This window comes from Oncorhynchus keta, chromosome 17, assembly GCF_023373465.1.
Source record: "Oncorhynchus keta strain PuntledgeMale-10-30-2019 chromosome 17, Oket_V2, whole genome shotgun sequence".
Taxonomy (NCBI): domain Eukaryota; kingdom Metazoa; phylum Chordata; class Actinopteri; order Salmoniformes; family Salmonidae; genus Oncorhynchus; species Oncorhynchus keta.
Genome location: NC_068437.1, coordinates 44,102,467 through 44,111,745, shown reverse-complemented (window position 1 = coordinate 44,111,745; position 9,279 = coordinate 44,102,467).

The window sequence follows — 9,279 nt, the reverse complement described above, 5'->3', positions numbered from 1 at the left end:
AAATGAACATAGGTCAAATAATTGTCTTTCTGACCTCTTGGAGATATGGGGACCACAAGTCATCAATGTTATTAACCCAACACAATAAGGTTCGCGTGCACAATACACAAATAGCCTAAAGCGCGAAAAAGACATACAAAATGATATATTTCTTTAAAATCATGAAATAGCGGTGAGGTATATGGTAGAGTTTGGTTGATTGTTTAGTGGCGACACCATTAAGGTACTGTGTGAAATTCTGCAACTGCAGGGTTTTCTAGCTCACCGCTGGAAACCACACGGCTTCGGCCCGCTTATCAGGTTGTCAATAAAAGGAGATGGGACGCTAAAGCCGGTCCAGGTGCTGTCTTTCCCTCTCTCTGCTAGCCCCCTTTCCAGAACTCGATCAGGCGGAAACTTAAATCTGGCCAGCCAGCCTTCCTTACTCATCTTGGCCCTCTGTTTGTGTGTGTGTGTGTGTGTGTGTGTGTGTGTGTGTGTGTGTGTGTGTGTGTGTGTGTGTGTGTGTGTGTGTGTGTGTGTGTGTGTGTGTGTGTGTGTGTGTGTGTGTGTGTGTGTGTGCTCGTGCGTGTGATGTAGGCAACAGCATATATGAACATTTAAAAATGTAAGTATTTTCTGCGAAACATAAAATAATAATAATAATAATAATGTTAATACAAAGAATAATATTTTGTAATCATATGTTATAATATTTTTTATATTATAAATACACATATTTATATAACAAAATCCATTAAAGAGGGTTTGGAAACTTTTGTACATGCAATGGCATTAATTTACAAGAGATCCAATCTTGTGCTCACTCAAACTGAGAAAATGAAAAACAAATACATGAATGATCTGCCTTGATTCCCTAGCCAGAGCAGAGCGGTGGTAGCAATAACACGTGTCCTACATCCCGAAGCATTTGTTTGCGGCGAGTCTGATTGTAAAAGTCCAGGGACTGACCATGTTACCACAGTACAGCTGTGAGTTGATTATACCCACGGCTCGACTGGAATAACTGTTGGATGTTTTAAGTGAGTGAGGTATGCTTAAAAATCATATTGTGTTCAATTTGGTTTTATGTTTCTTCTGGTAGGCCTAGACGTTTTTGTGCAGCAAGTCTGTCCATATGGTTTGGGAGGCCTAATATACTTGTAATAATATTAGTTTGTTATCAGATTGTTGGAAGTAGCATTCAAAATAGCAGGGGAGTTCATCTTTGAGGATATAAATTATAAAATATTAATTTGGCAATCAACTCTCTTTTACAGTCTACTGGAAAGCCTATTCAGTTATGACATTTAACTTAACCTTTAACCAACCAAACATATAAAGCAAATTACTTGTGAAATACTGGTCCAGAAAATAGCATAATCTAAATAAAGTTATTAGTAGTTATTTTAAGGCCAATTGTACTTTTATATTTGTTATTTTTCTTTGTTTCTATTTATTATTTTTCTCTTTTTCTCTTCTCTGTTAAATATTCTAATAAATCTACAGCTGAGTGTTTCATTTGTTGTTCTGCCCCGAGTCCAGGCCTTGACTGGGACATTAGCTGCATACCCTCGGGGTGATTGGATGAAATTTGTTCGAAGTCGACAGCCACGTCCTGCATGCTAGAAATACACTTTTTCTCGACGTGACAAGACTGAGTTCGATCTCAATGTATTTGGAAGTACATCGGGCGGAAAGAGCCTCCATCAGTAAACCTACCCTCTTCTCTAACAGGACAACAATATTATTCCTTCATTCGCACAAAAACATTCTCAGGACATGTATTTGAGTATTCCTACAACAAAACCCTTGATAACATTCATAGACATGTATTTGCTGCTGATCCCGTCAGCGTCCATGCTCGATGCTTTTTTAACTTGAGAATATAACAGAAGGATTGGCTCTTACTCCTTGGCCCTGGTAATAAGATTAACTATAGACAGGGAAGAAGGAAAATACTGAGATTGACACCTTCCGACTACTCTCCACTCACAATGACTTTGATGCAAAGTCCTGGCTGCAATAATGAACCCAATTGTATAGGGGAAAAAAAGTAACATATTTGTCATTTCCACGTCACAAAAGTGGGGAGTTAGTGAAGACGTATATGGCACCTACGATGACAAGGGGAACATGCACGCTAACGAGAATACCAGCCATGTTGACAAGACAAATGAGGACACATCTCCTCTAACAAACGAATCACTCTCAACGCTGACGTCCAACACCGTTCTAAGTGCCAGAGTGTTTAAACATGTGATTACACCCCTCTCTCCACAGTCCGAAATTAATGGCCATAACGCACATAATTAATCAAATACAACTGTATTTTCAAACGCCTTTTACCGATAATTATTTGTATTGTTCGATCAGATTTGACAAACGGTATCCCATACGTGTCAGATAACACTTTGACCTGCTTTTAAATACACCTATGGAGTATAATGAGGCATGAGGGCTATGCTCATGCAGAGGCAAGAATTGTGTCGGTGGAATGTTCTCTTCCAGCACGCTGAATTAGAGAGATGGAATTATTTACTTAATTAAACCATGAGGATTTCAGTTTACCTCGGTTGGTTCCCTTCTGCCACTATAGTGAAAATTAGATTGCGATTTTGAATAGGGTCGTGATATGTTATAATAGGTTATATTTGCTACAGAAACTAGGAACACTATTGATCTGATCACCATGTGCTGAATCCAAAACTTGTTTGCACCCCACGCCATAGTTCTAAAGTATCAAGTCCAGACTCCACTCCATACATGGTTATTTCCTTTCTCATTTGAACAGTAACATCAGGCAGGCTGACCTTGATCTCGACGTCTGATCATAAATCCATAAAAAGTGCAGCATTCCACTATGCCCCCCCACCTATGAGACAGACCAAGCTCGAGGCCAAGGCTGTCTCTCTCTCTCTCTCTCTCTCTCTCTCTCTCTCTCTCTCTCTCTCTCTCTCTCTCTCTCTCACTCTCCACCTCCACATAGGGTGACATTATCTACCAGGTATGTTTTGTATTTGCCTTAACTTGATTTATCACCTGTGGCATTATGCTAATATATCTTCTGAGTGTGGAACATAGCTGTAGAATTTAGTTTAGCCAGGAAAAAGATTGGATTTGGAACTTACAGGATGGGGATCTATAAGTTAAGTTTCAAGCTGATATTATATAAGCCTACTACAATGTTGCTCAGCAAAATGGCTTGCTAGCCTTGTATATAAAGTGACTGTAATATGTTTTCTAGCTGACTAGGAACAAATCACCTGTTCTCATGTATAATGGACACAAAGCAAATCCTCAAGCCTAGTATCTCATCCTCTCCTTTGCAGTGATCACGAGTCCATTCCCCTAAATTAGACTCAGTGATAATATAAAGCAGACCAAATTCAGCCTAGATGCTTTGAGCATTGAATTAGTTTTTGCCTGATACACCCCCACCCATCCCCATTCCCCAGCGACGTCTTCCATTAACACTGCAATCTCAGCCGGTGCTTTGCTCCATGTACACTCTATTGTGAGGGAATCAGCATGTTGGGTCCACGGCGACAGTGACCCCTGGCAATTTGCTGAAAGTGTAATTATTTTTCTCCCTCTCGCAAAGATTTAAAAGATTGCATTTCAACTAAATCCATATCAATGCTAATTTTCCTGTCGAGGCAGCTCCAGGTGCTACAGTCCAGTAGACTGCAGTGAAAGCGAAGTGTGCCTGCTGTGTGCCACAGAAAGGGGTACAGCATGGCTCAAATGAAATGACACCAATATCTCTCCCAAGAAAACCGTTTTATTCTCAGCTACTACATAGTAAACAAAGGAGTCATGCTACATTAGAGTTAAACAACCGTTTCTTCATCTCCTTTCTCCTTTTAGTTACCAAATAATACTATGTTTATATGAGAAAATACATTTATAAGTGCGTAATTAGAATAAACAGAGGTAAGCATGGTATTTAAAACAGCAACACACTAGACTTACATGGAGAATGACCATTTCTTTAGAATAGACATTTTGATAAAAAGTAGATACTTTGAAGATAATTGAAGAATATATAGATTATATCCTATATAGAATGTAATTCCCGTTAATGCATAGGAAAATCAGACTCCCTTTATTTGGTTATGATCGAGCCCATGGAGTGTTAACTGTAGTTCATAGGCAGGTAAACACACACACACACACACACACACACACACACACACACACACACACACACACACACACACACACACACACACACACACACACACACACACACACACACACACACACACACACACACACACACACACACACACCCTTGGTTGGGGGACATTTTTGAATCAGTTGATTTAATTTATTAATGAAATCCAATAACTACTTTTTTTTCTTGTTTCATTTTAAGTTCAGAGGCTTTTTTCTCACTTTGAATGAGCATGAATGGCCGCCTAGTGACAAGTCAGCATAAGTCCTCACTTTGTCCAAGCTATTGTAGTTATGGTATTGCTTAAGATCCTTAATTATGTTTTTAATTCAAGATGGTTCAAATGAAGAACAAATTACACTACAACCCCAACATATGTGACTGACTGCCATTATCTGCGGGATGAAACAATGTATACTAAATACAATTCGACCAAAATTTGAGTTGAATTAATCTGTTGTCTTGAGAATAGGGGCACGTTTTTCGTTAGTCATGCAGGTTTGTCATGATAGTTTTCACATTTCTTTGACATCTATTGATTTCGAAGCAGCTGTAAGACTTTGTCTCAAGAGAGAGGAGCAGTCACAACGCGTTAGTTTAATGGCATAACTCGAACGTTGGGAGATTGCGGACCACGTGAGCAGTGGCATATTTTCTTCTTTATAATAACGCTCAGTAATGATTTATTTATTATAAAATGTAACAAGCAAATACAAACAATGTTTTAATAATACATTTCAACATTTGTCATAAAATGAATGTTCCAAGTTGTTTAGAAATGCTGTAAATGCTGTTCCTCCAATTCTGAATTTTCTTAATCACGCCGTTTTTTCTCCTTATAAGTGTGTGCAAATATATACATTTTTTAAGGGAACCAAGATTGTATAGTAGGCTAATTATTACTATTCTATGCACCCCTCAGTGGCCTATACACTGCCAATAAACATTCATGTATGATACACACTTGTATTTTTATTTTACCTTCATTGCCTTCCAGGCAAGTCAGTTAAAGAACAAATTCTTATTTTCAATGACGGCCTGGGGACAGTGGGTTAACTACCGGTTCAGGGGCAGAACGACAGATTTGTACCTTGTCAGCTCGGGGGTTTTAACTTGCATCCTTCCGGTTAGAAGTCCAATGCTCTAACCACTAGGCTACCCTGCCGCCCAGGTATAAGCTTTCTGTAGCCCCATATTCAACCATCAGAAAATACTATCTAACGCATTGGGGTCAGGTGACGACATATGTCATTCTCTATTTTGGATCATATCATCCAGCATCGGATCCTGGCCTCACCTCTGACTGCAGCACATGATAACATGGTCATTGACCCATGTTCATGTTATCAACACATCTCCCCATACTCAATGCAAATACTGACATTTATTCTATGATACAAATAGAATCCAAAATGGTGACCACTGTGCCATAACTGTGTCCGCCTTTTTACAGCTACACTAAATCAGCTTGTTGCTAATGTATGGTAGAGGCCAAACGATTAAACAGGAATGACGTTAAACTGGTTTGAATAAATGTTAACTGCTTTACTCCATGACAGTGGTTGTCTATAGACACAAAAAAGTAAAACGTGCGCGCGTAATTACGCATAACTCATGTGTCAACGAGAGATTTCCGCGTATGTTTGGGTTGCCCGCATGTTTCTCAAACTAGGATCAGCCATTAGTTTGCAAGATTAACATGTCAATTGTCTGTCATGAATTATGGCTACTTTGGTTTAACTTTTGGGGAAACAATTTCATTCTACGTGGTGGAAATATATTCTGGACATACGTACTTTTGTTAATGATCTGTGCGTGCACTTTGACTGAAAACACAAATTATTCCACACAACTCTAAAATAAGAAACATTTTGTGGCTGGATGCTCCATTGCCACATACAATCAACACAGTGTTTACAGATGTTAAGAGACTCCTCTCTCTCTGTCCCATAATTCATGCATATATTCAGGGGATTTTGGGTCCAAGCTCTCACATGCACAAAAAAGACAGGATAAACATGTCACTGCTTATTAAGGAATAGTAATTGTAAATAAAAGTTATTGTTATTTTTGTATTGTCTGCAGGAATAGTGGACTAGCCTACTTGTGCCAGGCCTAAGGACTTTGATTAGCTAATATAGACAACAGATGGAAAGTTAGGACACTCAACAGTCCTTAACGCTTACACAACACTTCAGGAAATTCTCCACAAATGAAGGGCTACAATCAGGTGCTAAAAACACACAACGGAGTTCTGCATAGAACAAAATCAGCATTTAAAAAAATAATAGGCTCGCTCAGTTGATTGTCCTGTAGGCCCACTAAAGCAGTTTACCGAAGTACAGAGATCAATTGAACTAACTCTTTCAGAAAACAAATAGCTTTGTGGATAAAAACTTTGCTTATTGCTTCACTTAAGCTCTCTGCTTAGTCTACTTGGCATAGCAATAGTTTCTGTGCATTCCCTGTGCATTTTTCTGAGGCTCACCAAAGTATCATTCTTAGTAAGGTAATTAGTAAGGTTAACGTTTGTGGTCCAATGATTTTGAAAATTCACTTGAGAGTCCGTGGCAGTATGGTAAACAGTTGCCTCCGTCGTACGCAGGGTTCGTCCACCACTGCTACTTCCTCACACTCACGCTGCAGCGGTTGCCTGGTGCATAATGTTGGAATGCCCTCTAGCGGTAGAAAATAGCATACATCCATGGGATGGCTTCAGTTGCCTACGATTCAAATAGTCTGACATCACTTTCTTTGTGGTTTTTAGTTTTTAATAGTTACGTTTTGATGGAACTGAGAAACGACACAATGATTTTGAAAACCTTTTTTGGCACAGGTTCAAACTTGTGAGTAACCTATTGGCACAATTTTATATTTCTTTAGAATCAGACTACCACTTGCATTTCACAAAAACCTTTTAATTACTTGAGTTGTGGACTGAAAGACACTATGTGGTGTTGAAAGGACAGCTCATTTTAGGTCGCGGCCTCAAAGCCATCATTGTTTAGTAGCCTAATGGTTTACTGCAATGCACTAGGCTACTATTCTATATTATATTATGTAACATAATATTATTTCTCCGTTTGTATCTTTGGAACTGTTACGTAATGAGTAATGGACTGAGGGGTCAAAACCATGGTTGTATTTGGTCAAACACTTTCTTTCTTCATACGCAAGCAGTTGATGTTGAGTTGATCAGCCAACGCTCCAGAAATATGTACGGTACACATCGTGTGCTGGGAGGCCATTTGGATGGTAATGCACAGTCAATTACATTTCTTTCGAGATCATTAAGCGCAAATATGGCTTGTATTTTAACAAGACTGGCCGTGTATTTAATGAGGGTCAGGGAAGGGTGGGAGATGTTTTAATGGACTTGTTTTTTTCCTCACCACATTACTGTCCAGAGTATTAAGCAACCGGGTCCTCAGCAAGGTCTCTGTTTGCGAGTGATGCGCGCGCGTCCGAGGATCGAAACACTTTAAAAACATATCAAATACTTTTAACTCCAATAGTTTATTGGATTGTGAATATTGATATGAACAAGTAAAGGCCTACCTGAATAGCCTGGCGGAGATGCCCCTTGTGGCCACAGACATATTTAGAACAGTTACACAGGGTAGGGATAGCCTACATTTCTGGGCTCGACTGCCCTTTCATTATGAGCGTTGTAATTGTGCTTGAGAGAGATGGCATGATTAGGAAGACCTCCTCTGAGAACATATGCAGGCAGATGTGCAACCAGCCTGAAAATGACTTACTCTATGGTTGTTATTCAATGCAACTTGCAGATGAAATTAAGCTGTTTTCATGCAGAGAGATTGTTAGGCAGTAGGTTAATAAGAATAACCTATTATCACCCTATCACTTTGAAGAATCTGACTCTTGTTTTGCTCTGTCTAAACCATGCCTAGCTGTTCTCCGCTTAATTTAATCCTCTATCTCTCCTCCCAACATGCCAATCCTGGGTTATCTGATTGCTGCAAGTATATTTCTAAATTGCAGATTTTCTGGACTGATACAAACTTTGATTGCCTGTCAGGCACACATAAGGAAAGAATGCTCTGCTAAATGAGGTGCTGCACGCTTGGCTAAAAATTCTTAATGATTTTTTTTTGAATAGTCTCCATGAAGGAGGCAAACAATCTGAAGGGTTGTAACATCCATAACAGTTCAACAGACAAAAGAACCAAAGTATCATCCTGAAAATTCAACTAATGATTTTAAAATGTACATTAATTCTGCATTTGGAGGAAAAAGGGAAATGTCAGTCCCATTTGAAAGGTTAATCATTATTCACCCATAATAAACACATTTGGTTCAAAGAAAATGTAATTAAAAGATTTATCTTTCACTGGACACACTTAAACAATATTTTTCCAATTAGGTTTGTCATATTCCTACTGATGGACTCTGTTAATGAAATTTGTGAAATCATTGCAGCAGAAAGATTTCATTTAGACTCTGTAGAAGTCAGTAGTCGAAAATAAAACTGCATATAATAAAAATGCACATTCATGTTACCAGTGAACCCAAGGTCATACATTAGCAAGGTTAAAACTCCTAATGACACAACGATATAACACATTGAATACTAACTTAATTGCTAGGATTTACTGTGACAACAAATAACATCATCATGATTATATTTACCTGTGGTGAAATCTGTGTGAAGAGACATAAAGCGCATTTATCTGTGTCAAATGAAAGTCAAATATGAGTCAGAGGACATGTTTTTCTCATCAGTAAAATGCTAGCTACATCTGACATCTGTGAGAGGACTGGATCTGTGAGAGGACCGTCTGTGAGAGGACTGGATCTGTGAGAGGACCGTCTGTGAGAGGCCTGGCAGTGGCAGCCACTGACATCCCTTTACTCCTTCCTGTCTGTTTTTTACTGCAGCTACAACTAGCTGACACAAGGGACACTTTAACAGGCAATTGCAATCTCTTAATGTCACCCATCCAAGTTGCTCTTAAAGTCCTTTCCCAAAACTCCAGTGAAACGTCATACCATAATTGATGCCCATCTTGATAGTCAGCGTAATTTGCTCCAGTTCTCTAGGATGCCATATGGAAATGTAGAAGACGGAGCTTTGGTCCGGGCTTTGTTACAGACAG